Raw genomic sequence first — 22,407 nt, forward strand, 5'->3', positions numbered from 1 at the left:
TCCTGAATGATAGCAATACACACAGATTAATCATATGTGCCCACAAATAGATTTAATTAGATTTAAATCCAACAATCTCCCACTTGGGCACCATATGATTCCTTAAATTGGGTATAACCTTATGAGCTCAAAATTGCTATCACTGAAAAGGTATTTCCGAACAATCTCGTCCATTGACTATATCAATATAGGATCAAAGCGGCCTTCGTTATATTTATCGTGACTCGACCCATCAATGGTCACATATACCAACACAATCAAACGACATAGATCAATCATGGATATGCAGCATGAAAATTACATGCAATGTGATCAGTACATGTCTATTTTTAACTGGTCCTCCTTTAGTGAGGTCAAAACCAAACATAATGTAACAGAGTGTCTTAACTGAATACTTTATTCTGATCAGACAATACAACCAAACATAAAGCACCAAAAATTACAAACTCCCACTAAATCATGATATCCTCAAATAACACCACATCCATATGAGCAGTGTGCTCATGAAAGATCTTGGCTGACAATCCCTTAGTAAGAGGATCAACTATCATGGAGTTTGTCCTAATGTGCTCTATGGATATCTGTCCACTCTGTACTCTTTCTTTCGCAACCAGGAACTTAATGTCAATATATTTTGACTTAGTTGAGCTCCTGTTATTATTGGAATACATTACTGCAGATTTATTATCACAATATAACCTTAGTGGTCTTTCCATATTTTCCAAAATACGCAGTCCCGTGACAAAGTTTTGTAGCCATATTCCCTGATTGGATGCCTCATAGCAAGCTACAAATTCTGCTACCATAGTGGAGGAAGCTATAAGTGTTTGTTTGACACTTTTCCATGATATAGCTCCTCCTGCTAACTTATAAATGTAGCCTGATGTAGACTTTCTGCTATCTTGGTATCCAATAAAATCAGAATCAGAGTACCCAATGACCTCTAGCTGTTCTGATTTTCTGTATGTGAGCATATAATCTTTTGTTTTCTGAAGATACCGCATAACCCTTTTGACTGCTATCCAATTATCCATACCAGGGTTGCTTAAGTATCTGCCTAACATCCCAATAATATACGCAATATCCGAACGCGTACATACCTGAGCATACATTAGACTTCCTACAGCCGAAGCATAAGGAATCTTCTGCATTTCCTGAATTTCAAGGTTACCTTTAGGGCACTGATTGAGACTAAACTTGTCTCCTTTAGCAACAGGGGTATCTCCTGATCTGCAGTCTTGCATGCCAAACCTTTTAAGTACTTTATCGATATAGCTCTTTTGTGATAATCCAAGTATACCTCGAGAGCGATCTCGATGTATCTGGATTCCTAATATAAAAGAGGCGTCCCCAAGATCTTTCATCTTAAAATTCTTTGATAGAAATCTCTTGGTTTTGTGCAGCATGCCTATATCATTAGTGGCAAGCAATATGCCATCGACATAAAGAACCAGAAAGATATACTTACTCCCACTGAACTTGTGATATACACAGTCATCAACAATGTTCATCTTAAAACCGAACGAGATAATTATTTGTTGAAACTTATGATACCATTGACGAGGAGCTTGATTGAGTCCATAGATGGATTTCCTTAATTTGCAGACCATATTCTTTGGTTCTCCTGACACAAAGTTTTCTGGTTGCACCATATAGATCATCTCATCAATGTCTCCATTGAGAAATGCAGTCTTAACATCCATCTGATGTAACTCAAGATCATAATGAGCAACAAGTGTCATGATTGTTCTGAAAGAGTCTTTCGATAAAACCGGAAAGAAAGTCTCTGTATAATCAATGCCTTCCTTTTGAGTAAAGCCTTTAGCTACAAGACGTGCCTTATACCTCTCCACATTACCGTTTGCATCCCGCTTGGTTTTAAAACTCCATTTATAACCAATTGGTTTTGCACCTTCTGGTAATGGGACAAGTTCCCAAACCTTATTGTCTTGCATAGACTTGTACTCTTCATTCATGGCATCAATCCACTGTTGAGAGTTAGAACTTTTTATGGCCTGGAGAAAGTTGATTGGATCATCTTCCAACATTCCATTACTTTCCTCATGTTCTTAGAGAAATACAATAAATCATCCGGAATAGCATTTCTCCTTTCTCTCGTGGATCTCCTTAATGGCACTGGTTCTTGAGTTTGTTGAGTTTGTTCTTCTAGAACAAGGAGTTGTTCAACATTGTCATCTTGAGGTTTCGGATTTACTTCTTGAGCAACAACAGGTATAGGAACCTGAATATTGTCAAAAGTAATTGTATGAATTGGATCTGAAGCCAATTCCTCCTCAAAAGCAATGTCTCTGACCTTATTTCTCCCCCCAAACTCAACATCCTCAAAGAATGTTGTTGTTCCCATCTTAAAAATATTCCTTAGTGTGGGATCATAAAACTTATAGCCCCTAGAGTGTTCAGAGTACCCAATAAAGTAGCTGCTAACTGTTTTGGAGTCTAATTTCTTTTTATTTGGCCTATACGGCCTTGTCTCAGCTGGACATCACCAAATATGTAAATGCTTTAAACTGGGCTTTCGATCAGTCCAAAGCTCATAAGGTGTTTTAGCAACTGCTTTACTTGGTACTCTATTCAGAATGTAAGCTGATGTCTTTAGTGCTTCTCCCCAAAGAGACTCTAGTAAAGAAGAATGAGCAATCATACTTCTTACCATATCCTTAAGAGTCATGTTTCGTCTTTCAGCTACACCATTCATGCTAGGTGAACCCGGCATGATGTACTGTAGGACGATACCGCATTCCTCTAGGTATCTAGCAAATGGTCCTGGATGTTGTTCACCTGAACCATCATATCTGTCATAGTACTCACCACCACGATCAGATCTAACGGTTTTAATTCTTCTGTTGAGTTGATTCTCAATTTCAGCTTTATAGGCTTTGAACATGTCCAAAGACTCAGATTTTTCATGAATAAGATATAGGTACCCATAACGTGAGTAATCGTCTATGAATGATATAAAATATTGTTGACCATTCCAGGATTCCGTAGGGAATGACTCACAAATATCCGTATGTATCAATTCTAAGACATCCGAATATCTGTTGGCACCTAATCTCTTAACTTTAGTCTGTTTTCCCTTGATACATTCAACACATACGTCGAAGTCTGAAAAATCAAGGGAATCCAAAATGTCATTAGACACAAGACGCTCAACTCTACCTTTTGAGATATGACCCAAGCGTTTATGTCATAATGTCGCCGAATTTTCCTTATTTAATTTACGCTTAGTACCACGTGATTCCACATGTAAGGATTCATTATAATAAGCAATTGTATCGAGCAAATATAGGTTGTCATAAGTACTCAAGTAACCAGTTCCCACAATATCTAAATTAAAAGATAAACTGAATTGATTGTTTCCGAATGAACAATGATAACCTGATTTGTCCAATACAGAAACAGAAACCAAATTCCGTCTAAAAGACGGTACTATAAAAGTATCTTTTAAGTCCAAATAAGAACCAGTTCCTAATAGCAACCTAAAGTGCCCAATTGCTTCCACATCTACCGATTATTCGTCGCCCACAAAGATGTGTCTTTCAACATCACTTGGCTTTCGGTAGCTCAGGCAACCCTGTATAGAAACACTTATATGAGTAGTAGCACCAGAGTCTAATCACCAAGTGTTTCTAGGTACTGAAGCTAAATTAACCTCAGAACAGACCAAAGTAAGGAACGTACCCTTATTAGCACGCCAGGCGTGATAATTTGTACAATCCTTCTTTACGTGTCCAGGCTTGTTACAGAAGAAATAACCTTGATTATCCTTATGTTGTTTCTTCTGAACTGGACCCTTAGCAGCTTCATTATCATTCTTTCTTTTCTTGCTCTTATCCTTAGAGGCATAGGCCAAATGAGCACTTTCTGTCTTATCTTGCTTCAACCTATCTTCTTCTTGCACACAGTATAAAATGAGCTCATTTAGAGTCCATTTCTCCTTTTGGTAGTTATAACTGACCTTAAACTGATTGAATTGTGCATGAAGAGATAACAAAACCAGATGCATCAATAACTCATCACAAAGATCGAGTTTAAGTACCTTAAGCTTTGAAGCAATATGAGACATTTCCATAATGTACTCCCTGATATTTCCTTTGCCCTTATACTTCATTGAAATCAAACGAGCTAAGAGCGTGCTTGTTTCTACCTTATCGTTTTTCGCAAAACGCTTCTCAATTTCGGCAAGGAAATCTTTAGCCTTAGTAATCCCTTCGGATTCTATGCCCCTGAAGGCTTCCGGAACACCACGCTTAATGATCATAAGACTCATGCGATTTGAACGCTCTCACTTCTCATACTCCTTCTTTGCATCAGGAGTGCTATCCGTATTGAGAGGTTGGGGTTGTTCAATTATTAATGCAAGGTCTAGATCCATGCAGCCAAGAACAATTAATATGTTCTCTTTCCAAACCTTGAAGTTTGTCCCATTTAGCATGGGAATTGAGTTGATGTTAGCAGAAATTGTTGCAGCATATGCATTAGCTGAAATAAAACAAAAATGCTCACATCAATAACCATAATTAGTAATCAATAAAATTCAAATAATAACAAATCCCATCCAAGATATCTGGCACAACATTAATATCAAGTCTTTGGACAGTAATATTAACTTGTAAGTGATACCTTGTTGCAATGATCAAACATTGACAATAACTCATGTCAAATAATGAAACTATCTTTGGATCGATTCATTATTCACATGTAAACCTTATAATTGTCACACGCTTATCATCGCAGATGTGTATACAGTCTAAATAAATATTAACCTTCCTTTGGGCCGATTAAATATTTACACGAAAGCATACACACAAACATCTCACATTCCTCATGAACAATCTACACAAGAGAGGTTACTTTGGCAACTTGAGTACGAGACTCACCTAAGCACGAACGCGAGGTTCGTCTGAAAATGAACTTGATGTTCAACTTGAGAACGAACGCAATGTTCGTTTTGAAAATGAACGCAAGGTTCGACCTTAGAACGAACGCAATGTTCGTTTGAAAATGAATGCGAGGTTCGACCTGAGAATGAACGCAATGTTCAACTTGAGCACGAACGCAATGTTCGTCTGAAAACGAACGCGATGTTCGACCTGAGAATGAACGCAATGTTCAACTTGAGCACGAACGCAATGTTTGTCTGAATCGAGCACGAGGTTCACCCGAGAACGAACGCGAGTTTCGTTTGAGAACGAACGCAAGGTTCGTTTGAAGCTTTCAAGCCTCGCCAAAAATTGAGGTAACCACCTCCTTAATTTCCGCACGTTTTCACGCGCACGAACCCCTTGAGGGTTTAATCTGAAACCGCCGCCGCTGAATCAACTCCGGCGAGGAGTTTTGTAGATTGACGACAGATCAAAAAAAAAACCCAAAAAAAAAAGATAATTATTTTTCTGTCGATTTTTGAACTCAAATCATTTAGATCCAAACCTCAAAAATTGAATCAAACACAAAAGAAATGAACTTTAGAGTTCATAATTGCTACAGATCCCAAAATCGAAAGAAAAAACCAAACAAACAGGAAATTTTACTATTCATCCAAAAATAAAAACCTTTACTGTTCATCTGAAAATAAAAATTTTACTGTTCATCCGTGAACAGATCTGAATCAAACACAAATTAATATCAAAGAACCCTAATTTTAATCTTAATCTCTTAGAACAAATCAATGGTGGCTCTGATACCACTTGTTAAATCTGAATAATAAAACTTGAGATCTAAACCATAAAGCCATGATTAATTCAAATTGATTTACAAGAATCAAAAGAAAAGAGCGGAAGCTTATACCTGAATCCATAAATTAAACTTGAGATGAGTTTTGGATCTTCTAACCTTAGGGTTTCTCTAGCCAAATTTCTCTCTAGATGGGGGTGAAGAGAATTAGAGAATGTAACCTAGATTAGGGACCATAACCCCTTATTTATAGATGTTGTACATTTATAATTTGGCCCCTCATCAAATCACAATTACAACCTGGTATCTGCACATATAATCCCATGATTATATTTAAATACTCATTAACCCAAATTGATTAATCACTTTAGTGGGTTATCCTGAATGATAGCAATACACACAGATTAATTATATGTGCCCACAAATAGATTTAATTAGATTTAAATCCAACATGAATGTGTTTGTTTCTTGGCTGCCAAAATTATTTTTCTATAAAATATTCAAATTCATAAAAATAAGAATTATGACGGCATGCTCGCTAATGGAATCCCTCAATAGTATCAAAAGATGCATGTCTCTAGAATAGTGATAACTAGATTACAAATGTTAACTAGTTTTCTACTATAAGAAAAAGAAGTGTGAGGTTTCTGGTAACTTATAAATTTTGACAGCGATTCGTGAGGAAGGAGTCGACGATTTTGATTCTTTATACAAAACATAGTTTAGGATATACGGCTGCTATTAATTATCATCCATTCATATATAGAATTGAGAGAGAAGGATGCTTTCTATTTTCACTTCAATCTCTGCTACGTATACCTTTTCTCTTTCGCACAGAAGTATACACGAAGCAACGAAGGTCAAAAGCAAATGTAACGAGCGAATAAATCCAAAGAGCCAGCTTATAATTTTCTTGCAGTCATGTGATTTGCATGTATTCATGCTCTTTGTTGTCTTCCGACATGACTCGGTCGTGATTGCGGCCGACCAATGAGATGAGATTTCAGTACGCGTTTTCTAAAGTTAGCTATTAAGGCCCAATGAACGGAACAAAACACCCAATAATAAAATAGTTGACTCATAATAATAGTAAGAGAAGTCAATGCCATTTGTCATCTTTCGTAAAGTTTGCCTAAGGCACGGCACGGCAACGCGCTCATACTCATCGTTATTGGGCCATCAACGTTTACCTATTAATGAAGCCCATAGCTCCCTTGCGGCCCAGGACTAGTGCGATTGTACGAGCGGATAGTAGTGTCGAGATTTTCCATAAACATTGTTTAGGGGAATAATTCTATGATATTGTTGAGCACGTAATAAAAAATTTATTTGACTTATTATGAAGGAAAAGTCGTGTAAAGGCCCCAAATTTCAAAAGGCCATGTGCTCATTGTATTATTTTTGTACAAGCCTCAGGAACACAATTTCTTGCATCACTACATATGATAGATGATTTAGCAAGGTTGATTATCATCAGGAATTTTTTTCATATCTATACATAGATAAGAATTGACAAATTATCTGACACTTGAATTTTAGTAAGTCACATGATGTTTTAATTTTTTTTATTGGTTGTTTTACTATAGTAAAATATATGTTAAATTTATCATGTACATCTTCATTTTAAGTCATAACTGTTGAATATTGCTGCCAGATGTTAACTTAGGGGGCATACATGTTAACCTTAACCTATGATTGTTACGCACATTGACTGTCTGTAATTAATATTACAATTTATTTATTAGTATAATCTATAGATTTAACAGTTATACTTAATAGTTATGCTATAAACTTAATAGTTATTTATTTATTAGAACCAATGATAATCTTAACACTCAAAATTTAAAATTAGCATTTATTGTATAAACTTAATAGTTATGCTATAAACTTAACACAATGAGTAAAGATAACATTAGCTACATTATATTCAGAACTAATTATTCATAATTCACAATTATACCCTAAATTACTTCTTTTCTCACCAATAAAATTCCCCCTTCATTACTCCTGTTGGCCAAGCTCCCCAGAATCTTGCAGGAGAGGTGATTAGAGCGGAGATAGATGATGTTGAGGTAGGAGCAGAGGGCGGGTTGAATATGTTAAACTTATTTGTACATAGTGAAATGTTAACTATACTATTTAGCTATTGAGTTTTCAAAGTTAGATGTTAAATATATGAATAAGAAATTACTTATAACACATAGATGTTAACTACATCGATTACATATTAACTTCAACAGATAGATGTTAAGTATATGAGTTCACAGTGAATTTTTGTGAGCATATGTTACTGATATCAATTAGCTGCTAAGTTTAATAAATAGGTGAATAACTATATTATTTAGCTGTTAAATGCCTAATAACTATAGCATATGATCAATAAAATTGATAGTTATACTCTGAACTTAAACAACCAATTGGTAAGCTTAATACATTCATACCATATTCAAATTTAATATTCATAGCACATTTTAGAAATTATGGTAAGCTTAATACATTCATATCATATTCAAATTTAATATTCATAGCATATTTTAGAAATTATGTAAGGTTATCTAAGCAAAATACAAGGCTTCTTCATCCTCCTCCTCTTATCCCCTCTTAAAACTCACTAAGTCCATAACACTCACAAATCTCTCTCTCCCAAACCTTAATTATCATCATCGTCATCATCATCTCTCCTTATTAAAACCATAATCAACTCCTCCAAAATATTGAGAGGTATCATGATCTAAAAGGATTTGTGAGCTTGGGAGGAAATTGAAAATTTTCAATTTGGATTGGCAGTGAGATTTAGTCGGTGGGAGAGTTTGAATGAGAAGAGAGAAATAGTGTACTCAAGCTCTGATATGGTCTTCAGCTTTTTCTCTCACTTTTTTTTCTTTTCTCTTTGTTTGGATATGAATAGAATATGAGGATGAGAGACGAAACATTGAGGCCTCATTAGGATATGAGAGAAGGATGGTTCATTTACAATCAAAAGTCATTTGTGATAGTAATTAGTTCATAGTGGATGATTGAGAAATGCTCTTGTTGCGATGCAGAAGGTCACAACCAAGCAACGTGCAATAATTCTATTATTGATTGATGCGAAATGCTCAGTAGTACCAAACTTTTAGAATACTTTTCTAGCTGATAAGTCTTTTGCTTTATAATTCTACAGTGTGGATGTTATTTTTATATATTGATTATTAATGTTAAAGCTTGAATATTTAATTTACCAGAAAGTTGTTTTATCTAATAGCCTACTAAGATTAAAGCTTGGCTGCTAAGTTTATTAGACAGTTGTTAAGTTTAAGTAGTGTCTGTTAATATTAAACATTGATGTTTAGTTTATTAGAAAGCTATTAAGTTTAAGCTTTGCCTATTAAGGTTAAAGTTTGGCTGCTAGGTTTTCCAAACAGTGGTTAAGTTTATATAGTGTCTATTAATGTTAAAGGTTGATTGTTAAGTTTATCATGTAGGTATTAAGTATTATCATTATCTGTTAAAGTTAAAGCTCAACTATTAAGTTTATCAGTTACATATCAAGTTTATCAAATTGATTGTTAATGTACCAACAATGACACAAGTCACGAAGATACCACAAATAAAACCCTAAAGTTCAAAATGAGTTTTCTTCCCTTATCTGTGCAAGCCATCTAAGCCTCTTTCTTCATTTGTTGCCTCATCGGTGCTGTCATTCCTAGATGAAGCGGTTTGCTGCTTTGACGAATAGTGATTGGTAAACCTCCAACATTCTAAAAATTATTTATATCTTATTTTTTCCTTTTAATCATAATATCAAAACTATCAGTTTTATCATCTCCAATATTAATTCTTCCCTCCTTCTTCAACCACAATGCAACAAAAAACAACTAATGTACACTATGAAATATGAATCTCTCTTAAACAAGTTGTCCTTTATAAACAAGGATAAACTTAATGATCTATAAAATTAACAGTTATATTCTAACCTTAACAACCAATAAATAAGCTTAACATTAAGTATTTAACATTAACATGTATTGTATAAGTTTAACATCTATGCTATAAACTTAATATACAATGAGTAAAGTTAACATATAATAGAGTCAAACAAAAGCAGAAACTATTGTCAATCAATAAGACTCAAATAACAAAGCTCTGTTCGAAGTTCAATAACAGTAGGTCCTTCAACTTAATAACAAATCCAGATTTATTCTCAAAGAAGATTATCAACTAGATAAAACACCTTCAATTAGAGAAAGACAAAGACAAAGAGCTGTAAATATGAAGATAAAAATAGTGGAGTGTCTTTCTTCATAAGGAAAACCCTAGCTCTGACGAGGTAATATAGCCTTTCTTAAGAAACCTCTGAATGATCAGGCCACCTAGGATCCAATTATGAGTGAGTCAGCCCTTAAGAGATGAGCAATCTAAAAGCCTATTAACAAGAGCTCAACTGCCTTTGTTTCTTTATTTCCTTGCTCATTAATCGCAATTATAGTGTTCCATGAAACCAAAATTCTGTGAGTCATTTCATTGAACAAGTAACTAGCAATAATCCCGATCCGTGAATACATTATCGTTGGAGTTAGCCTTGACTATCACGAGGGAGAGTTTAGAGGAGGAGAGGGGGTGGTCGAGGGAGTAATTGAAGGTAGCGTGCTCAAAGGAGATCTTGTTGTTGTCGTTGGAGTCAAACTTGTTGAGAATGCGCTCGATATCGGTAGTGATGGAGGGGAAGGAGGGGATCGACTAAGGAGGTAGTGGGCAGATTTGGAGCTGATTCTAGGTTCGGATCTAGGTGAGGATTTAGATTATACATAGTAGCAACAGAGAAAAGATGAGATCTTGCCCANTATAGTGTAGATTTTTTATTTTACTCTCTCAGTGCTGAGTTGACATAGTATGAGGGGCTTAAACACAAAATGACATTGTATTTGGGACTTTTACACAAAGGAAATAATAATAAGGTTAGGTCACATTGAGGTTTTCAAATTTAGGATCTTGAGATAATTTTTTATTATAAATTTATAAATTATAATAATAAACTTCTTCCTTTTTTATTTTATTTTATAATAATAGACATTTCTAAAATCATTGCGGCTAACAAGTAGACAGTATGAAAGAAAGATTAATCATACTTTAGAATGAAGAGGGGAAAATGTACGAGCATATCCTGTTGGGGTTGAACACATAACCCGTGCCCTTCTAGATCTTGTGCTGAAAGTAGGCAAACAGGAAATCACAACAAATAAAATAAAAAACCAGCAGAAAAGAATAATCAAACCAGAGAACACCAGATTTAATGAGGTTCGACAAATGTGCCTACGTCCTCGTGAGCCACACCATAAAAATTTGATTAATTAAAGAAGATTATAATGCTCACAAATATGTTTTTATTTTCGTGAGATCTCTCTGAAAGAATCCTCTCAAATCTTCTTTTTCTATGTTTCTTTTAACCCTAAAATCGTTTAGGTATATATAGCATTCTGGCCTAAAACACTTTCCTAAACGAATCAAGAAACTGGAAAAACCGACTCCGGTCTACCGAACCATGGGTGTCGATCGACCGGCCAGAACACACTATTTTATAGGGTCTTCATGCATATTATCGGTCGACCAGATCAATGCCTTTTGTCGACCGGCCAGAGCACCGTTTCCAGCTTCGTTTCCTGCAGTCGCTTCGGTCAACCGAATCTCCTTTGTCGGTCGACCGACCTGAGGTTTTTCAGCCTCGTAGAATTGTTTCAGGTTTCGTTCTTCACACGACCAAAACCAATAATCTCCCACTTGGAGACGAAACTGCCATCAACGACCTCTTTCGAACTCCCGCCATCTTTGTAAGTATCTTTTCCTACCCCAAAAAATCCATTCTTCAATCAATATTATCCCGCCAATCTCGTCGATCCTCCTAGTGTGGTTCCGCCTTCATCTCCTACGTGTGAAGGCCAACTAAAGTTGTGTACAACTATAGTTTGTCGATAGTCACTACTTTTGTCAACATATCCGCAGGATTTTGGCTTCCCAAAATCTTCTCCAATCGTAACTTGCCGTCCTCAATTGGCGAATGTATGAAGTGGTAACATACGTCAATATGATTCATTCTAGCATGATATACTAGATTCTTGGTAAGGTGTATAGCACTCTGGCTATCACAACAAAGAACACCGTTTTCCTGCTTTAAACTCAACTCTTTCAGACACCCGGTCAACCAAATCATCTTATTACTGGCTTCAGTCACTATAATATACTCTACCTTAGTCGTGGATAATGTTACTATCTTCTACAGCCATGAGACCCAGCTCACTACTGTCGACGCTAAGGTATAAACATACCTTGTGGTACTTCGTCTCATATCATGATCATCGGCAAAATCTGTATCTACGTAACCCTACAGTACCAATTCTTTCCTCCTAAAATAAATGGCATATATGTAGTCCCTTTCAAGTAACACAATATCCACTTTACGGCCTCCTAATACTGCTTTCCTGTATTGCTTGCAAACATGCTCACAACTCCCATTGCATGGGTGATATCCGGTCTCGTGCAAACCATCGCGTATATAAGGCTACCAATGGTTGATGAGTATGACACCCTGCTCATGTGCTTCTTTTCTACATCTGTCTTGGGTGATTGCTTCTCAGATAGCTTGAATTGACTTTCATGGGATGTGCTGACGGGCTTAGCATTCTCCATGTTGAATCTCTAAAGTACATTCTCGATGTATTCAGCTTGACTCAATTTTAACATCCCTTTAGCTTCATCTCGACTGATTCGTATCCCAAGAATTTGCTTTGTTGTACCCAGATCCTTCATAACAAATTCCTTCGCCAACTGCTTCTTCAACTTGTTTATTTCTTCTAAATATGATCCTGTAACTAACATGTCATCAACATACAATAATAACATGATATAGCTAAACTCGAACCTCTTGAAGTAGCAACAATAATCTGAATTGTATCTTCCATAGCCATTACTCTGCATAAAGTTATCGAACTTCTTGTACCACTGTCTCGGAGCTTGTTTTAAACCGTACAAGATCTTGTTGAGCCTACACACCAACTCTTACTTTCCTTCTTCTATAAAGCCAATATGTTGCTTCATGTAGATTTTTTCATCCAAGTCACCATGAAGAAAGGTAGTCTTCATGTCTAACTATTTAAGGTAGAGATCTTCTGTAGCTACTAAGCTCAACACCACTCTAATGGTTGAAAGCTTCACAACAGGGGAAATATCTCCGTATAATCCACTCCTTCCCGTTGTTGGAACCCCTTCACAACTAATCGGCGTTGTACCTCTTGCTTCCATCACTCTCCTGCTTGACCCCGATAGACCCATTTGTTATGTAATGATTTTTTCTGTGCAGGTAGTTGAGCTAACTCCCATGTCTCATTAGTATGTAGAGAATCCATCTCTTCTTGCATCGCATGCTCCCACTGCTGAGATTCACTAACTTGCATAAGCATCCTCAAAGCACTCCGGTTCTCTGCTATCTATCAAAAATAAATAATCTAGTGACAAAAGATATCTGGGATTCGGTTTAGGTATCCTGGATGCTCTCCTAAGCTCCACGCCCTGGATAATAGTCTCTGTACCTGGAGTCTCCTCCGTTCTTTGGTCAGAACTGACATTATCTTCCACATCTGGAAGTTCCTCCAAATCCATGTATTCGGATCCACCTGCATCATTAGTGCTACTTCCACTGCTTTGGCTATCCTTGATATTGTCTCTGTCCTTGTACATCACCTCCTCATTGAATATCACATGTCTGCTCCTGATGATTTTCCTGTTCTTCTCATCCTAAAGACGATACCCGAACTCATCAATGACAAATCTAATAAATGTATACTTTTGTGACTTGGCTTTTAACTTATCCCTAACATGATCACTGATATGAACATATACCACACAGCCAAATACTCGCAAATGTGAGAGATTAACCTTCTTGTCACTCCAAACCTTTTCTGGAATCCCGAAATCTAATAGAACTGATGGCCCATGATTGATCAAGTAAGTTGTTGTATGCACCGCGTCTGCCCAAAACGTCTTGGATAGACCTGCATGTAAATGCATACTCCTCGTACACTCTGTCAATGTCATGTTCATCATCTCTGCAACGCCATTCTGTTGCGGCGTTCCTACAGTAGTCCTCTCCAAACGAATCCCATTTAGAGCACATAATCTCTTAAACTCCTCCGACTCGTATTATCTAGCATTGTCTGATCTCAGATACTTCACCTTCAGATCTGTCTCGTTCTCCATCATGACTTTTCACTTCTTGAAGATCCCGAACATCTCTGACTTATGTTTCATGAAGTATACTCACACCTTTCTCAAGTGATCGTCGATAAAGGTGACATAGTACATTAAACAACCAAGAGAATGTTAACCTTGTTAGGTCTCATATTTATGAGCCTACTCCTAATCTTATTTTGATAGTTACAAATAATTTCTAACAACATGTGTCGAGTGTTTGTTTGCATTTATTTTGTTAGGTAATGTACACAAATATCCAAATTGGAGGATGGATGGATTGCACTATAACGATCATATAATGGAGGTTGGCGGAAATAGTGGTATGGAGCCATTTGTAATTCAAGTCATATACAAGATCAAACTTCATCCATGTTACCAAGAACGAGTGTCATGAAGATTATTGCTTGGTATATTAGTTTAGGTGTTATATTATGTGTGTTTAATACTTTAAGCTCAATATCATATACACACACACAATTTACTAGTTTATCCATTTTTTTAGTTTATCCACAAATAAAGTTTTTACAAGCAAATAGATATATATTCATATACATATATATTTATTTTCATGTGGATAATTTGTTTTGGTATTATAGATATAAAACAATAGTTATATTCATATACACTTTCATATATTTCATATTCCATTGTATTTGGTAAAATATTATGTTTTTGGTTTATAGACTTAATAACAATATTTCATATCCTTTATCAAGTTTATAAATCTATTGGAGAGTTTTTAAAACTTTGGTTTATGTCAAAACATCAAATTTTAAGTATATCAAGTTATCATGTTTTGGATATTTTTGCAAAATGATGATATTTCACATGCAATTTGAAAAATTCTTTTTGTAACATGTTCATATTCATGTTTATAAACATTTCCCAAAGTTTCATTATTTTTGGAGATCATTTGTTATTTTAAATTGAATTTCAAAAAGGTCAAAAACTATTTTAAAAACCTGCATTTGCCATATATCAGTTTACGGTTGACCGGTCAGGAGCAGATTCCCAAATTTGCTCCTCAGGCTCTCACGGTCGACCGACGTGGTTGACCAGCTAAAGTCCAGAGACTTTGCTTTATTTTTTAGCCTCTCGCGGTTGATCGGACTAGTCGTCGCGATCGACCACCAGAGTAGCCGTTGCCTACTAACGATTAGTTTCAAAATCTATTTTTGTGTGGGTTTTTGGTCTTTTTGTATGGGTTTTGGCTGATGTTTTGGGTTGTTATAAATACCATATTGCATTTAACTCTCTAACCAACTAAGAGAATGTCTTAAACAAGTTTAAGAGAGTTTCTAAAAGAGTTTAAGTTTTATTTAGTTTGTTTAAAGGTAATTAGAACCTTGTTCCAAGTTTGGTTTTGCGAAGAGATTTTCACAAGAGCTAGATGAGATCATCCTTGTCATTTGAGCTTCATCTCAATCTCTCTCTCTCTCTCTCTCTCTCTCTCTCTCTCTCTCTCTCTCTCTTGTCATCATAGAGAAGTTTCCTTAAACTCAATTCTAGGTATTTATTATTTTGATTATAATTTTCATAAGCTAGATTTTACATTGAGTTTATTTTTGATTTTCTCTTTGTTACACACACTCACTTGAGCTTTTAGTATTTTCATACATAGTATATTTAGGGTTATGAGATTATAACATTAAGTTGGTCTTAATTGAGTTCTCACCTTGTTTAGAGAACAAATCATTTATTGTTAAGCTTTTATTTGTGAGGTCACATTGTATTGCATAAATACGCCAAGAAGAGTGTAGATGTGAGAGACATGGTTGATTCCAAGAAAAGTGGGGTCGGTGGTAAAGCTTAGAGAGAGGTAGTAATTCCAAACACTTGAGGAATATGATATGTGAGAGGACAACACTTGAGGTGGTATTTGTATTATTACAAGCATGAGTTGTAAAGTTTTCGATGAGCTAGAAAACCGAGTGTGAGGTGTAAGAGCATCTCCAACAATGATCTTAGGTTTTCCCTATATTTGAGGAGCAAATCTCTCATCCTAGAAAATAGGGAGCCAAATAATGAGCAAGTGTTCCAAGAATACTCCCCAAAGGGGGGGGGGGGGGGATTTACTCCAACAATGCTCCTTATGTTGAGACTAAATATAAGAAGTCATTTTTTATCTTTGATTTGGAATATCAATTCATAAGCCCTATATTTAGTCTTCATTATAGGGAGCTTGTTGGAGCCAAATTTTCCTCTCATACTCCCTAAATTTACTCAAAGACATGAGATAGGGAGGCTCTTGGAGATGCTCTAAATGTTTTCAGGTCGAAAACCGTTTTCGGGTGAGCGTCGAAAACCGTTTTCGGGTGAGCGTCGAAAACCCGATTGTGATAGCGGATTTCTCCTCGGAAGTGGGGAGCGGAGACGTAGATCAGAAGAACCAAACTCCGTGATCATTTTTGTGTATTTAAGATTGCATTGCTGTATCATTTGTGCTCATTGTTTAGCTCTTTCTATTTCGCCATTGTCTATTGCTCATTGTTTATATTGTTTATATTGCCTACTATCACATTTGCATCTTGTGTTTATCTTATGTTTATATCGCCCTTATTTTAATTTTACATATCCTTGCATATAATATTATTGTTTATTATACTTGCTAGGATATAATTATTAATAAGTTTTTAATTGGCATTAATATCAGATTAGATTAGCATAAACCTTATTCACCCCCTCTATGGTACTTTTAATTGGTATCAGAGCTTGGTGCTCTTTGCTTTGAGGTTTAACCGCCTTGATATAAAGATCCTCGCTTCATATTTGTGATAATCTAGTTTTGACAATTTTCATATTGCTTGCATATTTATATATATTATGGACAATCATAGTGCACCTTGTTTTGGCTATGATCCTAATGATGCTCTATCTTTTAATGCTTTCCCCTATGCTCAATGGTGTTTTAGATTTAAAATATTTATTAGATCTAAAAATATTTATTTGTGGGAAATCATTGATCATGCTTATATTGTGTCGACCTTGGAGAAATCCAAGTGGAGCAATCATGATAAAAAGATGTTTACAATGAACAAGTTCGTGTTATAATTTTTGCTTAATGCTTTTGAACCATGTGTTTCTAACGAACTTCCTCATTTTGATAGTGCTTACACGATATGAAAACTTTTTGAAGCACATCAAGGAGACTTAGAGGAAATTCAATACGTTGTGGCGGAATCGACTTCAAGTGATAGTGGAGCATCATCTTACACACGGCCACTAGGCGATAGCCCTAGTATGGTATGCAATTCGGAATCTAAAAGTGAATTATCCATGAATGAACTCATATGTGCATATGAAAAATTAATGAATGCCTATAAGAAACTGTACCATAATTTTATTGATTTAAAAAGCAAGTATGTAGAGTTAAAATCCGGCCATGAGTTATTAGCTTCTAAGTTTGATACAATTTCTAAAGAGAATATGATCCTTAATTAAAGAAAATAATAAAAAATTAAAATTAGATCACGATTCTTTAATTTCAAATGTTGCTAATTTAACTCATGAGAAAGATACTGCCATATTAAAAGTAGAGAACATTAGAAATGAGTTTAATTCTTTTAAAAATGATCATATATGTTCTACTTCTAATAGCAATGCATTTATATAAAATAATGAGTTGAATCATGTCAAAAGCCGCATATCATCTTTAGATTCAACATTAAAAATATGTATTTCAAATAACAATAAGCTTATGGACTTATGTGCAAAGTCCCGTGTTAACACTTCCAAATCAAATACTCACTATTCATACATATATAGCAAAATTTATAAATGTTCTATTTGCGACCAAAAAGGCCACTTTGCTAATTTTTGCTATGATGCACGTAAACCCATAAAATCTAATGTTCCTTGTGCATCCTATCAAGCTTTATCATCATGTATATTTACACATTCATATGATCATACTTACCAATTTCATCATAAGCATGCTAATCTATATCAATGTAATTATTATAGTAGATTTTGTCATTTGGCCAAATATTGTTTTAATTTGAAAAGAGTTTCTCATTTGTAAAATAAATTTAAAAGACCACTTATGTTTGCAAATGATTCCCGTGCACTACCACAAGGTCTACAAAAACAAATATGCCTCTTTTATTGCACTTGTTACAATCAGAAAGGTCATTTGCATGCATATTGTTATGACCGTGTTCGTGCACCAAATGCGCCCAAAAGAGATCATAACCCTAGGACTTTCAGCTTTAATGATATGGCTCATATCCCTAAATCCTTGGGCACCAAAAGTATTTGGGTGCCAAAATCTTTTTGACCTTTAAACCAAGATTTTTAACATTTTTTTATTTCTTGGTTTTTGAAAAACATGTTTTTGAAAATATTGAAAAGAAAACAAATTTTAAGTCAAGAATTTTGTTTTTCATTTTATTTGTTTTGATCTTAATGGGAGGTTTGTGTTTGAGCAACCCCGGGATTTATTGAGTACTTACTTCCAAATAATATTTGTCGGGTGCTAAAAATTTTATATGTGTTGATACAAGCTCAAGAGCTTGATATGATTGTCTCTCTTGTTTTCTTATCACATATTGATATTGATTTGTTTTTATCCTAAGCATATTTTCTTTGGTTTCATTTGTGGCTTTAAAGATTTATTAATTAATCATTGGTTTTTGTTTTTTGATTTTGATTTTTAGTTTTTAATATATATCTTATAGAAATATTTTAGACCCTTGTGATACTTTGTCTTAGTAATACATATGTGTTCACTTGGTCTTCTTTAATGTGAGTGGTGTTTAGCATACTCTATATCTATGCTTGTTCACAGATGTTTGCCATACTCATATTGAATATATTCTTTATGTCTTTTTGATAGGGGGGCTTTTCCCTATTTCATTTATTGTTTTTATACTCACCTATGCTTTATGATAGGGGGAGCTTTCGCTCTCTTCATTCTTGTTATTTTTCCTATTTTTGATGTTGACAAAGGGGCGGAAATATTATGAGTATAGCTTTGGTTTTATGCATGATGTTTATGATTTACATAGTCTTTTAGTATCATGCATATTTTTATATCTCTTTGTGTAGATTGTTTATCATCATCAAAAAAGGGGGGATTGTTAGCCTTGTTAGGTCTCATGTTTATGAGCCTACTCCCTAATCTTATTTTGATGATTACAAACAATTCCTAACACGTGTGTTGAGTGTTTGTTTGTATTTATTTTGTTAGGTAATCTACACAAATATCTAAGTTGGAGGATGAATGGATTGCGTCATAACGATCATATTAAATGGAGGTTGGCGGAAATAGTTGTGTGAAGCCATTTGCAATTCAAGTTATATACAAGATCAAGCTTCATCCATGTTACCAAGATCGAGCATCATAAAGATCATTACTTTGTATATTAGTTTAGGTGTTATATTATGTGTGTTTAATACTTCAAGCTCAATATTATATACACACACAATTTATTGGTTTATCCATTTTTTTTATCTACAAACAAAGTTTTTACAAGCAAATAGATATATATTCATATACGTATATATTTATTTTCATGTGGATAAGTTGTTTTGGTATTATAGATATAAAACAATAGTTATATTCATATACACTTTCATATATTTCATATTCCATTGTATTAGGTAAAATATTATGTTTTTGATTTATAGACTTAATAACAATATTTTATATCTTTTATCAAGTCTATAAATCTATTGGAGAGTTTTCAAAACTTTGGTTTATGTCAAAACATCAAATTTCAAGTATATCAATTTTTTATGTTTTGGTCATTTTTTGTAAAATGATGAGATTTCACATACAATTTGAAAAATTCTTTTTGTAACATGTTCATATTCATGTTTACAAATATTTCCCAAAGTTTCATTATTTTTGGAGATCATTTGTTATTTTAAATTGAATTTTAAAACGGTTAAAAATTGTTTTAAAAACCTACATTTGCCATATATCAGTTTGCGGTCGACCGGCCATGGGCATATTCCCAAATCTGCTCCTCAGGCTCTTGCGGTCGACCGTCACGGTTGACTGGCTAAAGTCCAGAGACTTTGCTCTGTTCTTCAGCCTCTCGCGGTTGACCGGGCCATAATTAGGGATCTAAGCTTAATCAGAGTTTTAGAATCTGTACCTGTGTGGGTTTTGTTAGACCCTAAGGTTGCTATGAAAGAACCCTAGAGGGGGTGAATAGGGTTTATGCTAATCTAATCTGATTTTATGCCAATTAAAACTAATTAACAAATATATCCTAGCAAGTATGATATGCTACAAGATATGTGCAAGGATATACAATATAAACAAGGGTAAACAAAATGATCATGCAACAATGACGATATAACAATATGCAAGAATAAATGCGCTAATGCCAAACCCAAACACAAGGAAATGATCACGGAGTTCGGACCTTTCGTCCTACGTCTCCGCTCCCCACTCTCAGGGAGAATCCACTACACAACCCGGTTTGGAAGCCGGAACTTCTTTACACACTCGGTTTTCTAGCTAACCGAAAACTCTACACACTCGGTTATCAAGTCAACAGACAACTCTCATAAACCCTCACAATGTACATACACAAGCTACAACCTCAAATGTTGGTCCTCACGTATCGACTCCCTTAAGTGTTCGGAATTATCACCTCTCACTAGGCCACCGACGCCACTCCTCTTGGTATCGACTCAGTCCTCACCACACACTCCTCTCGGTGTATAACTGTATTACAAAGTAAACTTTACAAATTAATCATAACAAATGATTGTTCTCTAAACAAGGTGAGAACTCAATTAGGCACAACTCTAAGTCACAAACCCCACAACCCAAAATATACTATGAATGTAAATACTATAAGTTCAATAGGTTGTGTGTGAACAAAGAGATTCAATAAAAACAATTTAACTAAACTCAATATAAATCTAGCTTATGGAAATTAGAAACAAAACAATAAATAGCTAGAATGAGTTTAGGAAAACTTCTCTATAGATCAAGAGAGAGAGAGAGAGAGATGAGTTGAATCTCAAACACCAAAGGATGATCTCTTCTTCCTCTTGTGAAATTATGTTCACAAAACCGAAACTTTGAAACAAGGCTTTAAACACCTTTAAACAAACTTAAACCAAACTTTAAACCCTTGTTTAAAACTCTTTAAACTTGTTTAAAACATTTCATTAGTTGGATGTGGAAGATGAGAGCAAGGGGGTATATATAGCCACCCAAAACCTCAGCCAAAACCCAACTGAAAAGAAAAAAAAGTCCCCAGAAAATACTGCTAGAAACTAGCCGTTACTGTGCAACGGCTCTTTCATAAGTCGACTTATGAGTTGACTCATGAGTCAACTTATGAGTCGACTTATGAGTCGGCTTATATGAGTCGACTCAGCAGAAGAAAAATCACAACTCCGCTGCACTTCATGAGTCGACTAAACATGCACAGACCTGAAGTGCACATAAAAACTCAACTTTAAACTAGGTTTAAAAATATCAAATAAATTCTAAAAATTACGAACTTTGGGAGATGATTGTAGACATGATAATAAACATGCTACAAAAACTGGTTTTCAAAAAAGACCTCCCAAATAAGAAATATCATTATTTTACAAAATAGTTCAAAACATAAAAATGTGAACACATGAGTTTTGATATTTTAGCTTAACCATGTTTTGAAATATTACAAAATAATTTTTTAAACTTAATAAAAGATGTATATGATTATTGTTAAGTCTATAAGCCAAGAAAACAATATTTTCAAAAAAATACTTGTTTTACAAGCTTTCAAAACAATAAACATGATTTCATTGAACTAAATAAAATTGATATTGATAAAATCATATGTAAGCATTTAGCTTAACCATGTTTTGAAATATTACAAAATAATTTTTTAAACTTAATAAAAGATGTATATGATTATTGTTAAGTCTATAAGCCAAGAAAACAATATTTTCAAAAAAATACTTGTTTTACAAGCTTTCAAAACAATAAACATGATTTCATTGAACTAAATAAAATTGATATTGATAAAATCATATGTAAGCATATAAACATGAAACAAAAAAAGTATTTTCCAATTCTATTCAATTGTTTCATATTTAAACTTAAAAAACCAAAACAATAAACATGAAAGATGTAATTTCATATTTATATAAACTTGGAAACAAAAACATGTATGTATACATATATCTATATATACCAAAACTAAATTGTATATATATATATATATATATATATATATATATATATATATATATATATATATATATATATATATATATATATATATATATATATATATATATATATATATATATATATATATATATATATATATATATATATATATATATATATATATATATATATATATATATATATATATATATATATATATATATATATATATATATATATATATATATATATATATATATATATATATATATATATATATATATATATATATATATATATATATATATATATATATATATATATATATATATATATATATATATATATATATATAAACAAAG

This window comes from Asparagus officinalis, chromosome 5 (assembly GCF_001876935.1).
Source record: "Asparagus officinalis chromosome 5, Aspof.V1, whole genome shotgun sequence".
Classification (NCBI taxonomy): domain Eukaryota; kingdom Viridiplantae; phylum Streptophyta; class Magnoliopsida; order Asparagales; family Asparagaceae; genus Asparagus; species Asparagus officinalis.